Below are 24,525 nucleotides of genomic sequence, written 5' to 3'. Positions count from 1 at the left end.
ACTTCAAGAACTCTCTCCATATCGGCGAATGATTGAAGGTTTTTTTGCAGATCTTTTTCTGTCTTTCTCTCGACTGAGGATTGGAAATTGAAAACCGATCAACAACTGGTGGTGGTCAATCATCGTCATCTTCTGCTGTAGCTGCCGGTCTTGACTAAAACCTCAAATCAGACCAGATAAACGTGATTGGCGTGCGCAAGTCTTTTTATCTGGCCTCTCTGTGCTAGTGCTAGGTATTTTCTTCCTTCCAGATCGTGAAAGGTCTGATCGCTAGTCGGTTACGCGTCGTCGTGAGATGAATTGATTTCTGAACTCTCTGCAAATACTACCGTTTTAAAATGTATGTTACGAGGAGGAGGTGTTTTTGTTCAAGTATCGAGGTTGATGTAAATTTCGAAATTGGAATTCTGTACGTTGGTTCTTCGGCCGTTAAGGTATTTGATGACCTACACTTGAAGCTATTTTTATTGGAAAACAATGACAAAATATATGACTCAATTATTTTATACAAAAACTGTGTAAATATTGTAAACTTTGTCAATTTTGTAAATATTGATATTTTTTTCAATTTTGTCAATTTTGGCAATTTTGGCAATTTTGACAATTTTGACAATTTTGACAATTTTGACAATTTTGACAATTCTGACAATTTTGACAATTTTAACAATTTTGACAATTTTGACAATTTTGATAATTTTGACAATTTTGACAATTTTGACAATTTTGACAATTTTGACAATTTTGACAATTTTGACAATTTTGACAATTTTGACAATTTTGACAATTTTGACAATTTTGACAATTTTGACAATTTTGACAATTTTGACAATTTTGACAATTTTGACAATTTTGACAATTTTGACAATTTTGACAATTTTGACAATTTTGACAATTTTGACAATTTTGACAATTTTGACAATTTTGACAATTTTGAAAATTTTGAAAATATTGACAATTTTGACAATTTTGACAATTTTGACAATTTTGACAATTTTGACAATTTTGACAATTTTGAAAATTTAGACAATTTTGACAATTTTGACAATTTTGACAATTTTGACAATTTTGACAATTTTGACTATTTTGACAATTTTGACAATTTTGACAATTTTGACAATTTTGACAATTTTGACAATTTTGACAATTTAGACAATTTTGAGAATTTAGACAATTTTGACAATTTTGACAATTTTGACAATTTTGACAATTTTGGCAATTTTGACAATTTTGACAATTTTGACAATTTTGACAATTTTGACAATTTTGACAATTTTGACAATTTTGACAATTTTGACAATTTTGACAATTTTGACAATTTTGACAATTTTGACAATTTTGACAATTTTGACAATTTTGACAATTTTGACAATTTTGACAATTTTGACAATTTTGACAATTTTGACAATTTTGACAATTTTGACAATTTTGACAATTTTGACAATTTTGACAATTTTGACAATTTTGACAATTTTGACAATTTTGACAATTTTGACAATTTTGACAATTTTGACAATTTTGACAATTTGTCAATTTTGTGAATTTTGTCAATTTTGTGAATTTGGTCAAATTTATCAATTTTGTCAATTTTGTCAATTCTGTCAATTCTGTCAATTCTGTCAATTTTGTCAATTTTGTGAATATGGTCAAATTTATCAATTTTGTCAATTTTGTCAATTTCGTCAATTTTGTCAATTTTGTCAATTCTGTCAATTTTGTCAATTTTGTCATTTTTGTCAATTTTGACAATTTTGTCAATTTTGTCAATTTTGTCGATTTCGTCAATTTTTTCAATGTTGTCAATTTTGTCAAATTTGTCAAATTTGTCAATTTTGTCAATTTTGTCAATTTTGTCAATTTTGTCAATTTTGTCAATTTTGTCAATTTTGTCAATTTTGTCAATTTTGTCAATTTTGTCAATTTTGTCAATTTTGTCAATTTTGTCAATTTTGTCAATTTTGTCAATTTTGTCAATTTTGTCAATTTTGTCAATTTTGTCAATTTTGTTAATTTTGCCAATTTTGTCAATTTTGTCAATTTTGTCGATTTTGTCAATTTTGTCAATTTTGTCAATTTTGTCAATTTTGTCAATTTTGTCAATTTTGTCAATTTTGTCAATTTTGTCAATTTTGTCAATTTTGTCAATTTTGTCAATTTTGTCAATTTTGTCAATTTTGTCAATTTTGTCAATTTTGTCAATTTTGTCAATTTTGTCAATTTTGTCAATTTTGTCAATTTTGTCCATTTTGTCAATTTTGTCAACTTTGTCAATTTTGTGAATTTTGTCAATTTTGTCAATTTTGTCAATTTTGCCAATTTTGTCAATTTTGTCATTTTTTTCATTTTTTTCAATTTTTTCAATTTTGACAATTTTGACAATTTTGACAATTTTGACAATTTTGACAATTTTGACAATTTTGACAATTTTGACAATTTTGACAATTTTGACAATTTTGACAATTTTGACAATTTTGACAATTTTGACAATTTTGACAATTTTGACAATTTTGACAATTTTGACAATTTTGACAATTTTGACAATTTTGACAATTTTGACAATTTTGACAATTTTGACAATTTTGACAATTTTGACAATTTTGACAATTTTGACAATTTTGACAATTTTGACAATTTTGACAATTTTGACAATTTTGACAATTTTGACAATTTTGACAATTTTGACAATTTTGACAATTTTGACAATTTTGACTATTTTGGCAATTTTGACAATTTTGACAATTTTGACAATTTTGACAATTTTGACAATTTTGACAATTTTGACAATTTTGACAATTTTGACAATTTTGACAATTTTGACAATTTTGACAATTTTGACAATTTTGACAATTTTGACAATTTTGACAATTTTGACAATTTTGACAATTTTGACAATTTCGACAATTTTGACAATTTTGACAATTTTGACAATTTTGACAATTTTGACAATTTTGACAATTTTGACAATTTTGAAAATTTTGAAAATTTTGACAATTTTGACAATTTTAACAATTTTGACAATTTTGACAATTTTGACAATTTTGACAATTCTGACAATTTTGACAATTTTGACAATTTTGACAATTGTGACAGTTTTGACAATTTTGACAATTTTGACAATTTTGACAATTTTGACAGTTTTGAAAATTTTGACAATTTTGACAATTTTGACAATTTTGACAATTTTGACAATTTTGACAATTTTGACAATTTTGACAATTTTGACAATTTTGACAATTTTGACAATTTTGACAATTTTAACAATTTTGACAATTTTAACAATTTTGACAATTTTGTCAATCATGTTAATTTGGTCATTTTGGACAGTTTTTTCTTTCTCGTCAATTTGGTCAGTTTTGACATTTTGAGAGTTTCGAGACTTTTGTCAATTTGAAAATTTTGCTTATTTCGAGAAATTTGACAGCTTTGATAATATAGACAGTTTTGACATTTTTTTCTCTATATATAAGAAAATAGCTTCAATTTCTGTTTAAAACAGTAAAAATTGAATTGGGCATGAGAAATGTCAGACAGAAGATCGATATGCGTCGAAAAGCTCTATTCCACAAACATTTTCAAAACCGTCAAATTTAACAAAATTGTCAAAGATTCCAAAAAAGTCAAAATGGTCATTATTGACTCTTGCCAATTTAGAAAATGCAACAGTTTAGACAGTTTTGATAACTGACTTTCTGAATTTTATAACAATTTGGTAATTTGGACATGCTTTTTAACGTTTTTCTAAGTATTTATGGATGGGTGTTAAAAAAAACCAAAACAAATCTTATGAATGGAATAAAAAAAATCCTACAGATTTTTCCTATCCAAACTGAAGCAATAAAGCAAGATCGATACGCGTTGAAATACTTTTATTGTCCCAAACATTTTCAACATTGACAGTGAATTGCAATTAAACGTTCGTCCGGTCAAACATACTCGAGCAGCTCGAGACCGTTGACTCAGGTCGGTTCGTTGCCAAATGGATGAGATGGGGTTTAAAAAGCCAACAGGGAAATCATAAAAAGGCAATTTTTCATCTGCAAAACCGATTTTTGCCAGCCAGCAGAGTAGTGACCCAACAGAAATTATTGGGGATTTATATGGCAGCATTCGGTGCCGTATCAGATTTGCGCCACGGCAGATGGAAATGGACGACAACAAACCACAAAACAGTGAACCGATGGGTTGGTCCAAACTTTAAGAAGATGACGATCGCAGCAAAATCTGGGGGACAGACGCAAGATCGCGCGTTGTCGATTAAATGTAGTTTTTCGCTTTGGGGCCAAATGTTTTTTGAAAGCGAGCGGGGGAGTGTTTTGGTGGAAGTCCAGGGTGTAAAAATAAACTTTTTGGCACCCTTGAGACAGGATGGAGATTTATGGAGCCGTGAAATGTGCAACATCCGGTCTTGGACTGGCGTAAGTCGAAATTGTTGTGACTTGTCGTAATTGCTTCCTGATGATGATTGAAGCGGTGCAGGGCTAGTGCAAAAACTATAACGCAGAATAAGAGTGTGTCATAAAAATGCATCTTCCGAGTGATGCAATTTTTTAAGAAAGTATTAAAAAAATAAAGGCCCTGTTTTTTTCGGAATTTTTATCCTCATCTAAATACTAACCGTTGATACAGAATGACAACAATGGCTTGTGAAAAAAAACTTGACAAACCGCTAAGCCTAATTTGTATCTGTTTACATGAGAAGAAATCAAAACATCAACACCCGACCGTTTTCTGTCCACGCGCTTGACTTTGGTTTCCGGCCGACGGACGACGAAAACGACACGGTTCTAATTTTACCCATCGGCTATCTCAGATTTCATTCTCGTCAAAACTGCCTTTCTGGCAAAACATTGCAATCCAAGAAAGTTCTTGGATTGGATTGGAGTTTCGGGAGAGAAATAAATAAAAAAAAAAACACTTTCATGGTCAAAATAAAATTTACTGTTGAGTTCTCAGGCCCAGGGAACTTACGAGGAATCAACTTAGATACATAAAAAAATGCCATCAAGTTCTGTTTCTAAAATGCAATGTAGTGTTAGTGAATCTGGTTTTCTGGCAAAGTCACGAAAAATACATAATTTAAGACGATTTTATTAAATATTGGTTCACGAGCACGAATTGACACATTTGATTGATTTATTATGCAGAATGAACCCTCTCGCTTTTAAAATGAATGGCTCCCATAGAAAATTATTTAAAAAACAACAACATCTTATTATGTATAGAAATATGGAGGCATTTTTTTTGTAACGCCATCACGTATAAACGGGCGGTCGGAACTAAGTGAAATTTGGTATCCGAGGGCTCACGTTAAAATAATTTGTATTGACAAACGAAAAAACGTTCAAGTTTATTTCAAGTGTGTAGAAAGTACAGCTTGAAATAAGAAGAAAACTGCAATATTAATTAAATCTTGAGGACAGTTTACTTAATGTATTCATATTTTCAAGCAAGTTGAGGGGAAAGCTTAAATTTGATAGGCGAGTTGAGAGGACAGCCCAAACGGATTGACAAGGATTTCAAGCGAGTTGAGAGGTCAGCCTGAGCGTATTGACATGAAAATCGAACAAGTTGTGAGGACAGCTTAAAAACTCAAAGACGAGTTGAGAGGACAGCCTGAGCGTATTGAAGAGAATATCAAGCGAGTTGAGAGGGCAGGTTTGATTTCAAAGGTTAATTGGGAGGACAGCCTCAATACATTGACAAGGATTTCAAGCAAGTTGAGAGGACAGCTTGATAATCCAAAGGCAAGTTGAGAAGACAGCCTGAGTGTATTGATAGGAATATCATGTGAGTTGTGAGGACAGCTTGAAAATTCAAAGGCTAGTTGAGAGGACAGCCTGAGCGTATTGAAGAGAATATCAATTGAGTTGAAAGGGCAGGTTGGATTTCAAAGGTGAATTTAGAGGACACCCTGATTGTATTGTTAAGGATATCAAGTGAGTTTTGAGGGCAGCTTGAAAATTTAAAGGAGAATTGAGAGGACAGCCTGAGCGTATTGAAAGAATATCAAGCGAATTAAGAGGACAGCTTGAAAATTCAAAGGCGAGTTGAAAGGACAGCCTTAGTGTGTTGATAAGAATATCATACGAGTTGTGAGGACAGCTTAAAAATTCAAAGGCAAGTTGAGAGAACAGCCTGAGCGTATTAACATAAAAATAAAGCAAATTGTGAGGACAGCTTGAAAATTCAAAGGCGAGTTGAGTGAACAGCCTGAGCATATTGAAGAGAATATCAAGCAAGTTAAAAGGTCAGCTTGGATTTCAAAGATAAGTTGGGAGGACAGCCTCAATACATTGACAAAGATTTCAAGCGAGTTGGGAGAACAGCTTGATAATCCAATGGCGTGTGGAGAAGACAACCTGAGTGGTAGGATTGAGAGAAATATCAAGCGAGTTTTGAGGGCAGCTAGAAAATTTAAAGGCGAGTTGAGAGGACAGCTTCAGCCTATTGAAGAGAATATCAAGCGAGTTGAGAGGACAGCTTGAAAATCCAAAGGCGAGTTGAGAGGACAGCCTGAGCGTATTCAAGAGAATATCAAGCGAGTTGAGAGGACAGCTTGAAAATCCAAAGGCGAGTTGAGAGGACAGCCTGAGCGTATTCAAGAGAATATCAAGCGAGTTGAGAGGACAGCTTGGATTTCAAAGACGAGAAGGGAGGACAGCCTCAATACATTGACAAGAATATCAAGCGAGACAGCCTGAGTATTGTCATGAATATCAAGCGAGTTATGAGGACACCTTGAAAATTCAAGGGCAAGTTGAGAGGACAGCCTGAGCGTATTGAGGAGAATATCAAGCGAGTTGAGAGGACAGCTTGGATTTCAAAGGCGAGTTGAGTGGACAGCCTCAATATATTGACAAGGATTTCAAGCGAGTTGAGAGGACAGCTTGATAATCCGAAGGCAAGTTGAGAAGACAGCCTGGGTGTTTAAATAGGAATATCAAGCGAGTTGTGAGGACAACTTGAAAGTTCAAAGGCGAATGGAGTGGACAGCCTGAGCGTATTGAAGAGAATTTCAAGCGAGTTGTGAGAACAGCAGAAAAATTGAAAGGTGAGTTGAGAAGACAGCCTGAGCGTATTGAATATAGTATAAAGCGAGTTGTGAGAACAGCTTGAAATTCAAGGGCAAGTTGAGAGGACAGCGAATCAAGCGAATCAAGTGAGTTGAGGGGACAGCCTCAATATATTGACAAGGATCTCAAGCGAGTTGAGAGATCAGTTTGATAATCTGAAGGCGAGTTGAGAAGACAGCCTGGGTGTTTAAATAGGAATTTCAAGCGAGTTGTGAAGACAACTTGAAAATTCAAAGGCGAGTTGAGAGGACAGCCTGAGCGTATTGAAGAGAATATCAAGCGAGTTGTGAGAACAACTTGAAAATTCAAAGGCGAGTTTAGAGGACAGCCTTAGTGTGTTCATAAAGATATCAAGCGAGTTGTGAGGACAGCTTGAAAATTTATAGGCGAGTGAAGAGACAGCTTAAGCGTATTTAAGAGAATATCAGACGAGTTGTGAGAACAGCATGAAAATTCAAAGGCGAGTTTAGAGGACAGCCTGAGCGTATTGAAGAGAATATCATGCGATTTGTGAAGACAGCTTTAAAATTCATAGGCGAGTTGAGAGAACAGCCTTAGCGTATTATAGAGAATATCAAGCGAGTTGAGGGGACAGTTTGAAAATTCAAAAGCGAGTTGAGAAGACAGCCTTAGTGTACTGATAAGAATATCAAGCGAGTTGTGAGGACAGCTGAAAAATTCAAAGGCGAGTTGAGAAGACAGCCTGAGCGTATTGTAGAGAATATAAGGCGAGTTGAGAGGACAGCTTGAAAATTCAAAGGCGAGTTGAGAGGACAGCCTTAGTGTATTGATAAGAATATCAAGCGAATTGTGAAGACAGCTTGAAAATTTAAAGGCGAGTTGAGAGGAAAGTCTGTGTGTATTGAAGAGAATGTCAACCGAGTTGAGAGGACTGCTTGAAAATTCAAAGGCGAGTTGAGAAGATAGCCTGAGCGTATTGAAGAGAATATCAAGCGAGTTGTGAAGACAGCTTGAAAATTCAAAGGCGAGTTAAGGGGACAGCCTGAACGTATTGAATAAAGTATCAAGCTATCAAGAACAGCTTGAAAACTCAAAGGCGAGTAGAGAGGACAGCCTGAGCGTATTGAAGAGAATATCAAGCAAGTTGAGTGGATAGCTCGAAAACCCATAAGCGAGTGGAGAGAACAGCTTGAGTGTATTGAACTTGAGCTGAGAGCACAGCTTGGATTTCAAAGGAGAGGACAGCCTCGATATATTGACAAGGATTCCAAGCGAGTTGCGAAGACAGCTTGAAAATTCAAAGGCGAGTTGAGATGACAGCATGAGTGTATTGAAGAGAATATCAAGCGAGTTGAGAGGACAGCTTGAAAAGTATTGAAAAGAATAATCAATCGCGTTGAGGGGAAAGCTTGCGCTTTAAAGAAGAAACTAAGCGAACTGAGAGGATGGCATGGAAAATTGTATCAAACTTCAAGTCCGTTGGGAGGACTGCTTAGAATTGTGAAAAAGCAAAGGTGAGTGGAAAGTTTGAGCAAAATGATAAGATAAGGTTGCCAGAATTTTTTCAGCACGTACCCGAGCCGGAAAACCCGAGCTATTTTCATCTAAAAACCTGGCAAAATCCGGGCATTTGATTCCAAGATGTCGACCCAAAATCTGGGCAGTATCCGGGCAAATTTGGTTCAAATCCAGGAATTACTCAACACAAATCAAGGAAAAAAACATGAAAAATTTGTTTTTTATCAGCAGTTTTTTTAATCATATTTCACGCTTTCAAAAAACTTTTCATTGTTATTTTTATAAAACTTGTTCAGAAAATTTCGTTTGAGACGCAAAAAAAATTACAATACAATTGGTTTTTTTTGTTTGTTTTGACAAATAAAGTGAATAAATCCGGGCAAAATCAGGGTATTTTTAACTATAATCCGGGCAACTGGGCCGGGCCGGACTTTTGTCGAATTTTATATTGAATATCCGGGCAAACCCGGATAAAACTGGGCAATCTGGCAACCTTAATAAGAGTTCAAGGGAGTATAGAGAATACGTTGAGAGTATGTCGAGTTTTTTTTCTATAAAACGTATGTTAAAGCGATGAAATTACAGCTTGAAGCTGAAAGGCGAGTAAAAGATACGGAGCTTGTTGATAGTTTAGGTCCCTTATAATTATTTATAATAAAGCAGATTGACAAGTAAGCTTAGGATTAGAATATACAACCAGGTCAGTCGAGGAACAGCCTGAATGAATTTTGAATTACAAGTGTGCTGGGAGGAATGATATATTATATGGATGATACGAACTCCAAGCGAGTTAAGAAGATTGAGAGATCAGCTAATAGTTTATAGAATAAGTTTGATGCAATGTTTTGAATTCGAAGTAAATTGAGAGGAGAGCTGGAAAAAAAAAACATTTGAGAGAGTACCTGGAGCATTTCAAAATAGCGTAGCTTCGTCGTGCTGCTGCAAAAACGACAAAAGGCGCTTCTCGAGGCACTCAGATTTGTAGATTTCGCCATTTACTGTGCCCTTTGTCACGAAAAACTCACTCCTCAGTTCGCAAGAGCAGAAGGCCTGCCAAACGAGATATTTGGAGGCGAACTTCGACATTTTCTTCTTCCTCAATTTGTCGACCTCATCGAATTTGCTTAAAATCGGCTTTCATATACGTTTCGTCGTCCATCACACAGCAGCCATATTTTGTCAGCATCTGCTCGTAGAGCTTCCGTGCCCGAATTGAAGACCTCGATTGTTGCCGCTCATCGCGGTTTGGGAAGTGCTGTGCCTGGTATGGATGTAGTCCAGCTCTCTTCTTTGCATTCTGAACGTAGCTCTGCGACATGCCGATCTTTAAGGCCAAATCACAGCTTGAGACGTTGGGATTTGCTTTAATCATCCGCTTCACCTTTCCTTTCGTCTTTTTGTTTTCCGGTCCCGGATTTCTTCCAGCTCCTTTGCCGTGGTCCAACGTCAACAGTTTCTGGAACAGCTTCAACACTTTGGATACGGTTAAATGGTGATTGTTCATCATTTTTCCCAACTGCCGGTGTGACAGGTCAGGAAATTCCAGGTGTTTGGGAAGAATTTGTTCTCTCGACTCACGTTGATTCACCACCATTTTCGTTAAATCGAAAAACACGACGGCATGTAAACAATACACATCAAGAGAAAGTGAGCAAAATTTGGTTGATTTTAACCCAATGGTAAAAAAAAGTTATGCCCTGTTGAAATTGTCACAATAATTTCGTGTTCGTCCTTTAGATTACTTGTATTAAGTTCGTAAAACGTAAACAAAAACATTCAAGCAAAGTGTAAGAAATCGTCGAACGACAAGGCTTAAGACCATTGTGGTCCAACTAAGCTATATAGTATGATTTTTCTTAGATGGTCCTTGTTTATTTTCGCTTGGAGAAAATTTTATGGTCATGCTTGTTGCATATCAAACAACAACCATTTTTTGAATCACTCTGTTCTATCTTGTTTGGGAAAGGAAGGGGATGTGTACGGATTAAACCGACTGTTGGTCTTGCCCTTGCTGGATGCGGTCAAGTGACCCGGCGGAGCCGCTATGCAATACTGGACCAGCCTGCACAGCAGCTTGTCTGTTTTACATGTAATTTCTTCTTCTTCTTCTTCTTCTTACATCAACATGGCCAAAACATGTAGGCATCCTGCAGAAAGACTTGCGTCTTTCATCTTTCTTTTCAGCGTATTACCTGTTACATATTCCTATGCATAGCAGATATTACTACGGCCAGGCCAACCATGTGATGAAAACCGCGAAAGATACAGGATACAGAGGCGGAATAAAGCGTGGAGATCCCTACCAATCGCTTCATATAATATTTTGAATATGGAAAGACATAAATATGAATTTATGTCATTTGGGAAAGTATATATGGAATATTGATACATTAAATGCTGTTAATGAATAAGGAAATTACGATAATTACTAACTCTATACTCACCGCAATAATAATTTTAATATAGAATATTACATTTGGGTTTCTGTAGATCAGCTATCTTGCCTTCGTATTTTTTCCGTATACTCTGTGGATAGTATGAGGGGATAATGATAAGAAAAAATTTAGTAAACGGTTGAAACACAAAGCAATTTATTATGTATTTCCATTGGCTTTGTAACCTGCAATGCAGCCTTTCGAGTTCTGTAAATAGCTTGGTACAACCTGGGACTTCGTAAAACCAAAGTAGAGACTGGAAGATATCCCAACAATCACAGAATTGCATGCGTCCAAACACTCATATTGTTGTCTGTTTTACATATAATTTAACCTAGATTGAAATTGTTTTTTGTCAACTCCATAGTAGGCTTTCATATATTGTTTTTTTTTAAGTTCACGACAAGGGAATTTTTGTAAATTTCTCAACACAATCATTTCCTTACAAAATTTTTTTTTAAATAATTCTTATTTTCTTTCGTTCTTTAGTTCCAAATAAAAGAAGAGTTTTTTAGAAACAGAACCATGAAAAAGCTCATGAAGAACGTAGACTGTTTTAAGCATAAATTACCAAATTCTGACGTTTTTACCTCCAATGTTCCCAGCCACAAGGTTTTTGTTTAGGACCTCTTCTTTTCATAGTGTAAATATCTAAATATTTTGAAGATATTTACAAAATAACTGAATATTTCAAAGAAGTAGAACAGCTTGTATATAAATTCAGTAACATTTCTTCCCAAATAACCTTAATAAAATTAAAACAAACAATAAACACTCAACAAACCGCACCGCTTCGTTTTGAGTGACAGGTTTCATAATTAAACACTGTTTTGCAGGCAGTAAAATTGTATATTGGATGTCCACACCGTAGTCAGCAAATACGTAGCGTTAGTTCTAGTTAGTGAGAAAGTTTTTTGAGTTAATTTAAGAACCGGGACGTCCATCGTTGCGTTGCGTTCGTTTACATTTCAAATCAGAAGCACCCGGTTTATGAAAATTTCTCGAACGACGACGGTGGCGCCACGCTGGTTGGGAACATCGCCCTGAGGCGAGAAGCGTCCGGGAAAGATTATTTTTGTAACCGATGCTTGAAATGAGGTTGCGATACCGGGTTCCTTCTAGCCAGTGTGTATAGTGGCTACAAGCGTCTTCAGTAGGAAATTACTACCGAGACCGCCTACGAGTTTAGCCTCTCTATGGCGCGTACACGGTTCCAAAGGATCAAACACAGACGCGTATGAACGTAATTTAAGCAGATAAACGTCGTTATTTGCGCTGCTGCTGCTCGTAAGAATCGTAATGGTGTATTAAAACGGCATCTGCATCTACTTGTGCATCAGTGCAAATCTTAATCACTTTGTCTAGAATACGCATGCTGTCTAGAATACGCATGCACCGTAACGCGAAGACGCAACAAAAAAAATACGCAAGAAAACGTCACTGCAAGGCAGATTTCAACGAATCAGGGCCCATATGAAGATGTGTGGCGCCCAGGAAGTTTCTGGTCGAGTCGGGTCTCGTCGTCATGTCGCATCTAAGCAACCGTGTCGTATGATGAAAGATTATCTCCATCGTCCAGTTTGAATCGTCGTCGACATCAGTTTATAAACGCATGTAAACAGACGCCCCTTGCCTAAAGTCATCATAATTGGCCTTGACTTGTGCGACGACGACGACGACGATGCGATGATTTCACCGGAACTAATAAAGCCTACCTAGATCGTTGGCTCCACCGCAAAGGGTTCTTAATGACATTTTTGCTCAAGAAAGGTAAACTGTCATTAGATTTCCTTCTTGGCGGAGTAAATCACCGTGCCCGGCTTTGATGGGGGGTCTCTAAAGCTCAAAGTGTGTTGTTTCGAAAATTGACATGGCGGAACTGCTGTTTATTTTGCTTCACAATACCTGAAGCAGATATGTTTTGTTTCTATTCTTATTCAATCCATGGATGTTTAGAATTAAATCGCAGATTTATTTTATCATAATAGCCGTTTTCGAAATACACACATGCATCTCTAGAAACTTGTAATGTATCATTCTTCTAGAGATATTATTCAAATAAAAAAAACAATACAATGCATTTCTACATTTAAAATAAAAAAAACCGCAAGTACTATTAACATTGTTTTTCTTTTTTTTTTACAGATTTTCAACACAAAACAAGTGTATAGGAAAAGTACCGGATTTGACTACAAAAATTATCAAGGTAAGTCAAGTCAACTGTCCTTAACATGCCACATAAACAATGGGGATAATATTTGGGGATATGGACGCGAAAAGTAAACATTCGCATACAAAATACGACACACAGAAGAAAAGGAGGATCACATAGGGGAACATGCCCTATTATGCGCCACCTAAGCGAATCGCTGATTTTCTATGTATTCCACATACAAATTGTGTTAAAAATGGGTGAAATCGTTAAAGAAAAGTGTTTTCTACAAGCTCCTATGATTTTTTATTACTCAAATTGCTATAGTTGCTTCAAAAACTTGATTTTTAAAAACCATATTCAAAGCCACAGAACAAAATTGTGTTGCAAATACGCGCCGCTGTGTATTCGATACGCGCCTAGCAGCCGAACACACCCAAAAGCAGCCGAAGACCGAAAACTCACCAATACTTACAGACACTTTGACTGAAAAGAAAACCAAAATGGACTAATCAAAATTTTAAAAATATGGAAAAAATAGATTTTTTGGGCTGAATAAACGCTCAAAATATGGTTTTAGACTTTTTGTTCATTTTTAATGAAATTTGGCCTTTTTGAAAAATTCAAGTTTTTTCAGCCTACTACGATTGGCGCGTTATACACGCTCATTTTCTTATAACCATTTATAGTTCTTAAATAACCATTTTATGATGTTTACTTCAAAATCGCCAATATGGTTATTTTTCAATAATTTTTCTAGCAAGAATTTTAACCATTTTGGTAGTTTTCGAGTATAAACCATAAAATGGTTGAATAATTTGATATCGCCATTTTGAAAGCAGTTCAAACTGCAGCCGGACGCCCAAGCAAATTTTTTCTTCCGCGGAACAGCATCTAGTTTCCTGAAAAATCGGTGCTGGAAATCGTACAAACTTCAGATTTGTCGAAGATGGAGAAAGGTAAGTGATTTATTCCAATTATTTGTCGATCCCATCATGAACAAAGAAAAATTTCAGGGTGCCGTTTGAATGATGCCGATTCGATTCCGTTTGATAAACCAACAACATTCAATAGGACGAGGACTCACTCACCGGTCCATCGTTACCAGCCACTGCTAATGGAATACAGGAATTGTTTTTCACACCGCCCGGAAGGAGCTGGAGCACCACCCGGAAGGAGGCCAAAATGTTTGAAAAACATCACCAGCGAGTCAAAGATTATTAGCCAGACCCGCCTCCTCCACCCTCACCCCGTTAAAGATAGCAAACTAGGGATAATGGTATTGGCCATCCCGCAAAAGCTCGCTTTCTTATCAGGTTTCGGTAGCGCTCGTGGGGGAATTTTACTCCTGCTACCAGGTTATTCGGCTGCTGTTGGCGTTTACCTAAAGCTATAAGGTGGCAGTCATAATATACAAACAGGCTTTCAAATTACTATAATGGGGCATAGTTTATAAGTTTTAAGTACAAAAACAATAAAATTAATGTTCTGATAACTCTTATTTTATTAATTCCTTCAACAATTGTAATCTCATCGCACAAAACAGCCCTTACGGCTGAAAAATAACCATTTTTGAATTTCTACGGTAATCTCCCATGCGGTTAAAAAACAACCATATTTCTACTTCTCCCCGAAAAGTCATTTTATGAGTTCTCATGGAGAACTCATAAAATGACATTTCCCGGGAAAAGGTCAAAAATGGTTATTTTTGAATAATAAATGGTTTAATAGTTTCTAGCGTGTAACGAGCGCATGAGCAGTGATAGAGCCAGGGATGCCAGGTGTTGAGGATAAAAAATCTGGGCAATTTTGAAAAAAAGTCTGGGAGTGTCTGTGCATAAGGAAGATCACAAATTTGACACTAAACAAAAAATTTAGTTATGCGTGTGAGCTGGGGGGGAGGGGGGGGGGTTTATTTTGCTGTGGGTTATTTTCAATTTGAGAACTATACAACAAACACTGTTTCCTACCACGTAGCATGGCGATCTTATTTTAGAAAAAAAGTTGTTTAATGATAATTGGTCAAATACCAATGGATACAAGCGAGATTTCAGTCTAATCTGGCACTTACAGATCAAATTCGATACATGAATATTGATTTCATCACTCCATTTTGAAAGTCTGTGAAATCTGGGCACTCTCAGCAAAAATCTGGGCAAAATCTGTGTCCGACCAATATCTGGAAGAAAGGTCAAAAGTCTTGGTTTTACAGACAAATCTGGGCACCTGGCAACCCAGGATAGAGCATACCCATAAAAAGCATACCTTTGCGAGTTCAGTATGATTTTTTAGCATAAAATCATAGTTTAGATTCTCCTCTATCGATGTGTCAGAAAATATTGTCTTATTCGTTTTTCTCTGCTTGGTGGCACCTTATTGAACGTGTTTTAAAATTTAGATCAGAATGGAGAAAAACCTAAATTGTGGAATTATCACGACACAGGGGCATTTTAAGGAAAAAATCATACTTGCCATGGCGTATCACAGCATTTAAAACAAATTGGTAATATTTTGCAGGCTTAAAATGTTTCAGAATCTTCAAATCAAGGGTGGCGCGTATTAGCCACATGGGGCGTTATATGAACTTTTCCCCTACTAATCAATTTTGAATACGGCACAACTAAAATAATTGAAACAATACCTCACAAATATCATACAGTGTTTTTTTTTGTACAAAAATGAGAAAATGGTAAAACTTACAAGAATAACGAATGTGACAGAAAAAAAAGAAAATGACAAATATGACGAAAACGGCAGATATGAAAAAATGGTAGAAGATAACCAAAAAATGATATAATGAAAAAAAATGACAAAAAAGACAAATATGATACAAATAAAAATACAACGAATATGACATAAAAAAAAGACAGGTATTACATTTAAATATCAATTAAAAAAATAACAAAATGGAAAAAATGACAGGATTGGAAACTATAATCAAAATAGAAACCCGATTTAATACACTTGACGGTGGATTGTAGCCTTTCTTACAGAATGTAAATTATATCATGCGACTTAAAATAATAAACAATGGGATTTCAAAATTCTAGAATAACGATTAACGATTTTTAAACGCAGTCAATTAAAAAAAATAGAATTTCTTTTTAAGGATAAAAGTATTTATAGAAAAAAAACATATAAATTACATCATTTGCTACTTTATGGCGGTTTTTGAATGGCTGGAATCTGGTATATCCTGTATGATCCCGTTTCTATATATTTTTTTTTTAATAAGAATAATCTTAATGTACTCTTTTTGAGTCTCAGCATATGGTAAATTCAAAATGAACCAAATATAAATTTAAAATTTTTTTTAAAAAAGATGCCCAAACATGTGATTCAATTTTTTCAACTTTTGCTTTGAGTAACCTTAAAAGTGAATGAACGAAGGTACCGAAGAAAAAAATGTGTGCATCTCACTTACTCTAATGAAAATCCAGCACCCAAACGGTTCAGCAATTCCATCGTCTATGAAATTAAATTGTTGAACAATGTTTCCTTTTATGTCAGTTTTGTAAATTTCGTCAATTTTGTCAAAATGTTCATGCTGTCCAATTAACCATTGTTTTCCAGATTGGTCATCTTTTTAAATATATTCCAGATTTCTTATTTTTGCCAATTTTCTTAAATTTAATTTTTTTTTTTAATTTTTGTTAATTTTATCGTTTCTATCATTTTTTCTTTTTTTCTTTATTAGGACATTTTCTCACTTATGACAAATTGAGAATTTGGTCGATTTTGTCAGTTTTACCATTTTTTGCAATTTTATCAATTTAGTCAATATAATCAAATTTGTTCATTTTGTCAAATTTGTCAGAAAAGTTCAATGTTGTGGTTGTTGTCATTTTTGTCATTTCTGTTATTTTGCCATTTTTGTTATATTCGTCAATTTTGTCATTTTTGTAATTATTGTAATTTTTGTAATCAATGTAATTTTTGTCATTTTTGTCATTTTTGTAATTTTTGTAATTTTTATAATTTTTATAATTTTTATAATTTTTATAATTTTTGTAATTTTTTGTCATTTTTGTCATTTTTGTTATTTTTGTCATTTTTGTCATTTTTGTCATTTTCGTCATTTTCGTCATTTTCGTCATTTTTGTCATTTTTGTCATTTTTATCATTTTTGTGATTTTTGTGATTTTTGTCATTTTTATCATTTTTGTCATTTTTGTCATTTTTGTCATTTTTGTCATTTTTGTCATTTTTGTCATTTTTGTGATTTTTGTCATTTTTATCATTTTTGTCATTTTTGTCATTTTTGTCATTTTTGTAATTTTTGTCATTTTTGTCATTTTTGTCATTTTTGTCATTTTTGTCATTTTTGTCATTTTTGTCATTTTTGTCATTTTTGTCATTTTTGCCATTTTTGTCATTTTTGTCATTTTTGTCATTTTTGTCATTTTTGTCATTTTTGTCATTTTTGTCATTTTTGTCATTTTTGTCATTTTTGTCATTTTTGTCATTTTTGTCATTTTTGTCATTTTTGTCATTTTTGTCATTTTTGTCATTTTTGTCATTTTTGTCATTTTTGTCAGTTTTGTCATTTTTGTCATTTTTGTCATTTTTGTCATTTTTGTCAGTTTTGTCATTTTTGTAATTTTTGTAATTTTTGTAATTTTTGTCATTTTTGTCATTTTTGTCATTTTTGTCATTTTTGTCATTTTTGTGATTTTTGTGATTTTTGTCATTTTTGTCATTTTTGTCATTTTTGTGATTTTTGTGATTTTTGTCATTTTTGTCATTTTTGTCATTTTTGTCATTTTTGTCATTTTTGTCATTTTTGTCATTTTTGTCATTTTTGTCATTTTTGTCATTTTTGTCATTTTTGTCATTTTTGTCATTTTTGTCATTTTTGTCATTTTTGTCATTTTTGTCATTTTTGTCATTTTTGTCATTTTTGTCATTTTTGTCATTTTTGTCATTTTTGTCATTCTTGTCATTTTTGTCATTTTTGTGATTTTTGTGATTTTTGTGATTTTTGTCATTTTTGTCATTTTTGTCATTTTTGTCATTTTTGTCATTTTTGTCATTTTTGTCATTTTTGTCATTTTTGTCATTTTTGTCATTTTTGTCATTTTTGTCATTTTTGTCATTTTTGTCATTTTTGTCATTTTTGTCATTTTTGTCATTTTTGTCATTTTTGTCATTTTTGTCATTTTTGTCATTTTTGTCATTTTTGTCATTTTTGTCATTTTTGTCATTTTTGTCATTTTTGTCATTTTTGTCATTTTTGTCATTTTTGTCATTTTTGTCATTTTTGTCATTTTTGTCATTTTTGTCATTTTTTGTCATTTTTGTCATTTTTGTCATTTTGGTCATTTTTGTCATTTTTGTCATTTTTGTCAGTTTTGTCATTTTTGTCAGTTTTGTCATTTTTGTCATTTTTGTCATTTTTGTCATTTTTGTCATTTTTGTCATTTTTGTCATTTTTGTCATTTTTGTCATTTTTGTCATTTTTGTCATTTTTGTCATTTTTGTCATTTTTGTCATTTTTGTCATTTTTGTCATTTTTGTCATTTTTGTCATTTTTGTCATTTTTGTCATTTTTGTCATTTTTGTCATTTTTGTCATTTTTGTCATTTTTGTCATTTTTGTCATTTTTGTCATTTTTGTCATTTTTGTCATTTTTGTCATTTTTGTCATTTTTGTCATTTTTGTCATTTTTGTCATTTTTGTCATTTTTGTCATTTTTGTCATTTTTGTCATTTTTGTCATTTTTGTCATTTTTGACAATTTTGTTATTTTTGTCATTTTTGTCATTTTTGTCATTTTTGTCATTTTTGTCATTTTTGTCATTTTTGTCATTTTTGTCATTTTTGTCATTTTTGTCATTTTTGTCATTTTTGTCATTTTTGTCATTTTTGTCATTTTTGTCATTTTTGTCATTTTTGTCATTTTTGTCATTTTTGTCATTTTTGTCATTTTTGTCATTTTTGTCATTTTTGTCATTTTTGTCATTTTTGTCATTTTTGTCATTTTTGTCATTTTTGTCATTTTTGTCATTTTTGTCATTTTTGTCATTTTTGTCATTTTTGTCATTTTTGTCATTTTTGTCATTTTTGTCATTTTTGTCATTTTTGTCATTTTTGTCATTTTTGTCATTTTTGTCAGTTTTGTCATTTTTGTCAGTTTTGTCATTTTTGTCAGTTTTGTCATTTTTGTCATTTTTGTCATTTTTGTCAGTTTTGTCAGTTTTGTCATTTTTGTCAGTTTTGTCATTTTTGTCATTTTTGTCATTTTTGTCAGTTTTGTCAGTTTTGTCATTTTTGTCATTTTTGTCATTTTTGTCATTTTTGTCATTTTTGTCATTTTTGTCATTTTTGTCATTTTTGTCATTTTTGTCATTTTTGTCATTTTTGTCATTTTTGTCATTTTTGTCATTTTTGTCATTTTTGTCATTTTTGTCATTTTTGTCATTTTTGTCATTTTTGTCATTTTTGTCATTTTTGTCATTTTTGTCATTTTTGTCATTTTTGTCATTTTTGTCATTTTTGTCATTTTTGTCATTTTTGTCATTTTTGTCATTTTTGTCATTTTTGTCATTTTTGTCATTTTTGTCAGTTTTGTCATTTTTGTCATTTTTATCAAGTTTGTCATTTTTGTTGTGTTTGTCATTTTTTCCATTTTTGTGATTTTCGACATTTTTGACATTTTTGTTATTTTTTTTTCATTTTTCCCCATTGTTGTCAGTTTTGTCATTTTATAATAAGATTGTCAATTTCTTTTGTCAATTTTGTAATTTCCGTCAAAAAAATAAATGTAAACAAAATGGTGAAAATGATCGAATTTGTATTTTATTTTACTTATGCTTTTTTCTTCAGGGATCTCATAAAAAGAAAGTAGAATCAGTTTTTTGGTCTTCTTCTACAATTTCAAACACTTTTTGAAAGAATATTGATATCTGTTAAGTGGTACATTAAGTTCAAAATTCATGTTTTTCCCCCTTGAAAGCACGCATGCTTTCTGTTAACCAAAGTCACAAATTTGAAGGTTATGTCTGGAATTGACGTAGTGTTTAAGCTGTTTAATTTAGGTAGTTTTATGAAAATACTCATGAAAAGTTTTTTGGGAGCCTAAAATACGGTTTAAAATCTATCGATGAGTTTTGATGAAACTTATATTTTTTTTTTGATTTTTGTTGAGAAATTTTTGAGTTTTGACTAAATTTGCCCTGATATTGCCCGGATTTATGGTCGTAAATTTGAAATCTAATACCCGGATTTTGCCAGGTTTTTATATAAAAATTGCCCGGTTTGTCCGGCCCGGATACGTGCTGAAAAATTCTGGCAACCTTAGCAGAGCACCATTTGGTAACAGAACGAATAAAAGCACTGCGATTCGAGCACTCGAAGTGATTGCTGTCTAAGTTAAAGAAGAAGCAGCATATGATCGTCATGTTATCAGACAAGAAAGTTTTTTCAATTGTTCCGGTGTCCAACTCGTACGGATTGGCATAGTTCACCATTGAAGGCTAAGAATGTTTCAGAGAATGTGAAATTCAAGTTTACATCCAAGCATCCCAACAAAAAGGTAATTTTAAATACCTTTTTTCCGTTAGTAAGAACGATAATTTTCGATTTAGATAGCTGGTCTCTTTGATATATTTCGTCCAATTCTTACGAAGGTTTTTGGCTTCTAGCTGTTGAACGAATAACTCTCATCAAAGTATAAGGTCGTAATCAATAGTAACAGCTTCAAGCCGTTGAAGACTATATTTAGAACTGCAGAGAAGCTAAGTCTACAGAGAGACACTTTCGGCAAGCAGCTTCACCCAAGTCCTCTTCCTTTGGCAGTGACGTAGCGGTCCAAGAATACTCCTCGGAGACTCTGACTTAAGTCGTAAGAGGAGGCTTAATCCAGTAAATCTTACCCTCCCTTCCTAATGAAGACTTTGACAATGTCCAGAGACGAAAGCCATTTGTTTTAGGAGAATGAATGCCGTGGTTCATACGATGGAGAGAGGGTGTATATCTCTAAAGAGCTCTAAGGACTCCACGATCGGGCACATCTTAGAGTCGGCATGGGACATAAAAAAATGTGCCCTAGATTCTTTAGTTCGGCAGAACTCTGGTAAGGCTAGAACCTTGAGGGAGCTCGCCCACCTCACTGAGTGAGGGACAAGAGGAAGACGATCGTGGTTTGAAGTTTCGGATCAGACGTACTTTGATAGATGCAAACGGAAGGAAAGCTGGCTTAGCCATGCAAAACCCTCCGGACTCACTTCGGTGAAATGGTTCCTGAGCTAAGGCACAAGTCGGTAAATAAAAGTGAACCGTACAGGGATCTGACGACAAAAGTCCCCGATAAAAAAAATCACATGTAGTTGCCTTCAACAAGGAAATTAATCTGCGCCTAGTAAACTACGAATTCGAGATGGTTTGGATCACTGACCTGATCTCAGCGAAAGTTTTACCGCACAAATTCACCGCGGGCTGAAACTCAAACTCAAACAAAGTTGCTTAGTTTCAAAAGTCATGTTGAATATTTTCGAAAATAAGCAGCAATGCCTGCGGCCACTTTCAACTGGATCAGGTCGACCACCTCGGTAATTTTTTCGGGAGGTTTCTTCAGAGGCGGGTTGCTCAGTAACTGCTACAATACCTCAGGTAGTCCTCGATGGTCAACTGGTAGCAGCTGTGGAACTGCTCGAGAATTAGATAAGTAGAAAAACATTAGAGTGGAATACTACGTGAGGCACTAAATACTCGACTGATTCAAGGTTCGTAAAGGTACATTCCTACGTATTTACAGCGAGAATACGGAGAAGCTCATATCCAACTTTCTCCCTAGTGGAAGGGATATTTTGCGTATACCGGCTAAAGCCGTTGAAGAAGTTGTATGATATAGGGTTTCTTTGTTGAGATTAATACGGGTCGAAGCGTTGAAGAAGTCCTATGGGTGTGCTGTTATAGAGCGTAATCCAGAATTAGCACCACCCAATCACGGTCAGAGTAGGCTGATCCAACCAGCATGGGACTTTCGAGTAGAGGGCTTTTGATTTCACATTTGAAGTTATGAAGAAAAAGCTGCATACATACCATGAGTTCGTTGCAGTATTTTTCTTACCATGTGGACGTTAAAGGAAAACCAGTATTTCACTGCCAAAATCGTCTAAGTCGGTGGAGAGTAAACCTTTGCCGAGAATTCTCCGAGAGACATTAGAGCATTTCTCGATTCATGTAGCCGACCCGTACCGTTAATAGGTGCGTTCAGACCTCGAGTTGTTATAAAGAGAGATCAGATATCAAGCCATTTTGACAGGAGTGTAATCAGAGTATGCTGAAAGTGATTTCGTTTATGAGTAATTTATGCACTTACTCCTACACAAATGCACCAACACCGACTATTGAGCGTGGAGTCTTGCATGCCAAATCCTCACTCGTTCAGATGATCTGTTGCTTAAATTGTTAAAGTGCTTCTACGAGACGTTTTGATAAGAAACGTAGGAAATGCTCAAGTGGCCACCATCATATGACGGGCGATGTACACCATTTTCTCCAGCCGATAGACTAGGCTTAATCCTCGAAAACTTTGTAAGTGCACGAGCGCTGCGTTTTCGTTCCATTGTGGTAAGTAATCGGTACTTTTTTTTATTGGAAGTGTGACATCAAGTATCAATATTTGTGATACCAACATAGGCAGGTACATTCCTATTTATATTGGTAGCGCGACCATGGCGATTGTAAATCGGATTTTTACTGCCGATCAATGTAGGCGTTGGAGGCAAAAGTGGCTCATATGCCCATTATGATTTTTTCTCAAACAATTGATCTATTGAAATTCTTAAATATCGGATGACACAATTATAAAATCAATTCTTATTTATAACACTTAAGGAGGTGTTTTATGTGAACATCGCCCTAAGTACCGATACACAAAAAAACTGTTGTAAGCGAATCTGATAACAGAATCGGTCGCTGTGTTTTAAAAGTATCCAAAGCGAGATAACGCAGCAACACATCTGGTAGACTTGTTTGTTTGTGTACTAAGTAGGCAGGGAAGGTGTTGGTTACACAGAAAAAAAATCTATTGGCGAAAAATTGCACCGAATTAAAAGTCGAACACACCGGGGTGCCAAACGAGGGAATTATCGATTACGGTCCGTGATACCTTCGTCATCAGAAAGTTCGCTATCAATAATAACAGCTCCTATGTATAGGGAACCAAAAAAAAAAAAAATGATAACTCAACCGCCGGCCCAAGTCAAGTCAGGTTAGTTAGTCTGCATTGACAGGTTGAAGTTGGCGCTTCGACCATCATCGATACGGGTTGTCCGGTGACGCGCGGTTTTTTTTTGGTTACTTTCTTGGATAACATCGGGAGTTCTGATTCATCGTGGGTTTATTCTAAAGAAGGTGGATAAAAAGTTCAGGGTGAGTAGCTTCACGGGATTGCAAATTTGAAATGTGACCGCGTCGTCAGTGAAAACTCATTTCCGATTACCGGAGTAATGACTTCCGTTGGAAGGAGGGGTCGAAATGATAAGTGATGATGTGGCGCTGTGAAAAATTTGAATCTAGTCTATTTGGTGGACTTTGATTGATATCCGAATATGATTGTCCTGGTCTGGTCTGGTTACACCATAGGTTGAAGAAAGTACAGCAAAATGTAATACGTCCGAACGTTATGAAAACACTAAATTCAACATATCGTTGAATACCATGTGATTTATATTCGATGGATTTATCATGTAGGCCAAATAAAGAATTGCTAGAATAATGCAATTCACTCATAAAGCCATTTTTTTTTTTAAAATCACTTTTCACCACCATCTATCTTATGATGAAATATTTACTTTTTGAGGTCCTCAGAGCTTAAGGGTCTTAAGTGCGAAAATGATCAATTTTCAGTTATTAAATCCAAACGATTCTTAACTTTATCATACTATATTATGTTAGAATTTTAATTAGGGGAGAATGAGGATACTTGATCCCTGGGGATACTTGATTCCTTAGCTATATCTCGAAACTGAAATGTCTTACAAAGATCAAATGTTCTAGAAAAATGTGCCAAAATGAGGAAAATAACAATGCTTGTAGTTTAAAAATTTTTAACAAAATAATTGTTTGAGTAATTGAACTTTGTTCGAAAAATTTCACAAAATGTAACTTGAAGATCTTTTTTCATCACTTTAAAATGTTCCTTACATGGGAAAATTATGAAAAAAATATTTGTTCCAATGTACCAATCGTTCGAGTGTAAAATGAACTTCATAATGCCACATTTTCAAAGTAATGGAAAACTCTCAACTTTTTTCAGATAAAGTTTTCTAAAATGTTGATTATGGGTACAATTGATCCCCTAGAGTGGGGTACAATTGATCCCCCTTCCAAACGGCATATTCTTCTTCTGAATTGATCGTTATGATTGCTGATTACGAAATTAC

The 24,525-nt window shown here is 34.2% G+C and overlaps 1 protein-coding gene across 2 annotated transcripts in view; it reads left to right on the top strand.

The window, feature by feature from the left end:
- The window catches only part of LOC129745440 (unconventional myosin IC), a 125,237-nt gene that overhangs the window by 55,234 nt on the left and 45,478 nt on the right, over positions 1 to 24,525 (top strand). Inside the window, exon 2 of one of the 2 annotated variants that reach the window (XM_055738517.1) lies at positions 13,130 to 13,190. The gene's annotated coding sequence lies outside the window, so the exon portion shown is untranslated. Of the gene's footprint in view, positions 1 to 13,129; positions 13,191 to 23,352; positions 23,513 to 24,525 lie in introns of those variants that run through there. The other variant, XM_055738518.1, reaches the window with a different exon arrangement.

This window comes from Uranotaenia lowii, chromosome 2, assembly GCF_029784155.1.
Source record: "Uranotaenia lowii strain MFRU-FL chromosome 2, ASM2978415v1, whole genome shotgun sequence".
Classification (NCBI taxonomy): Eukaryota; Metazoa; Arthropoda; class Insecta; order Diptera; family Culicidae; genus Uranotaenia; species Uranotaenia lowii.
This window is presented reverse-complemented; position numbering and strand designations above follow the sequence as displayed.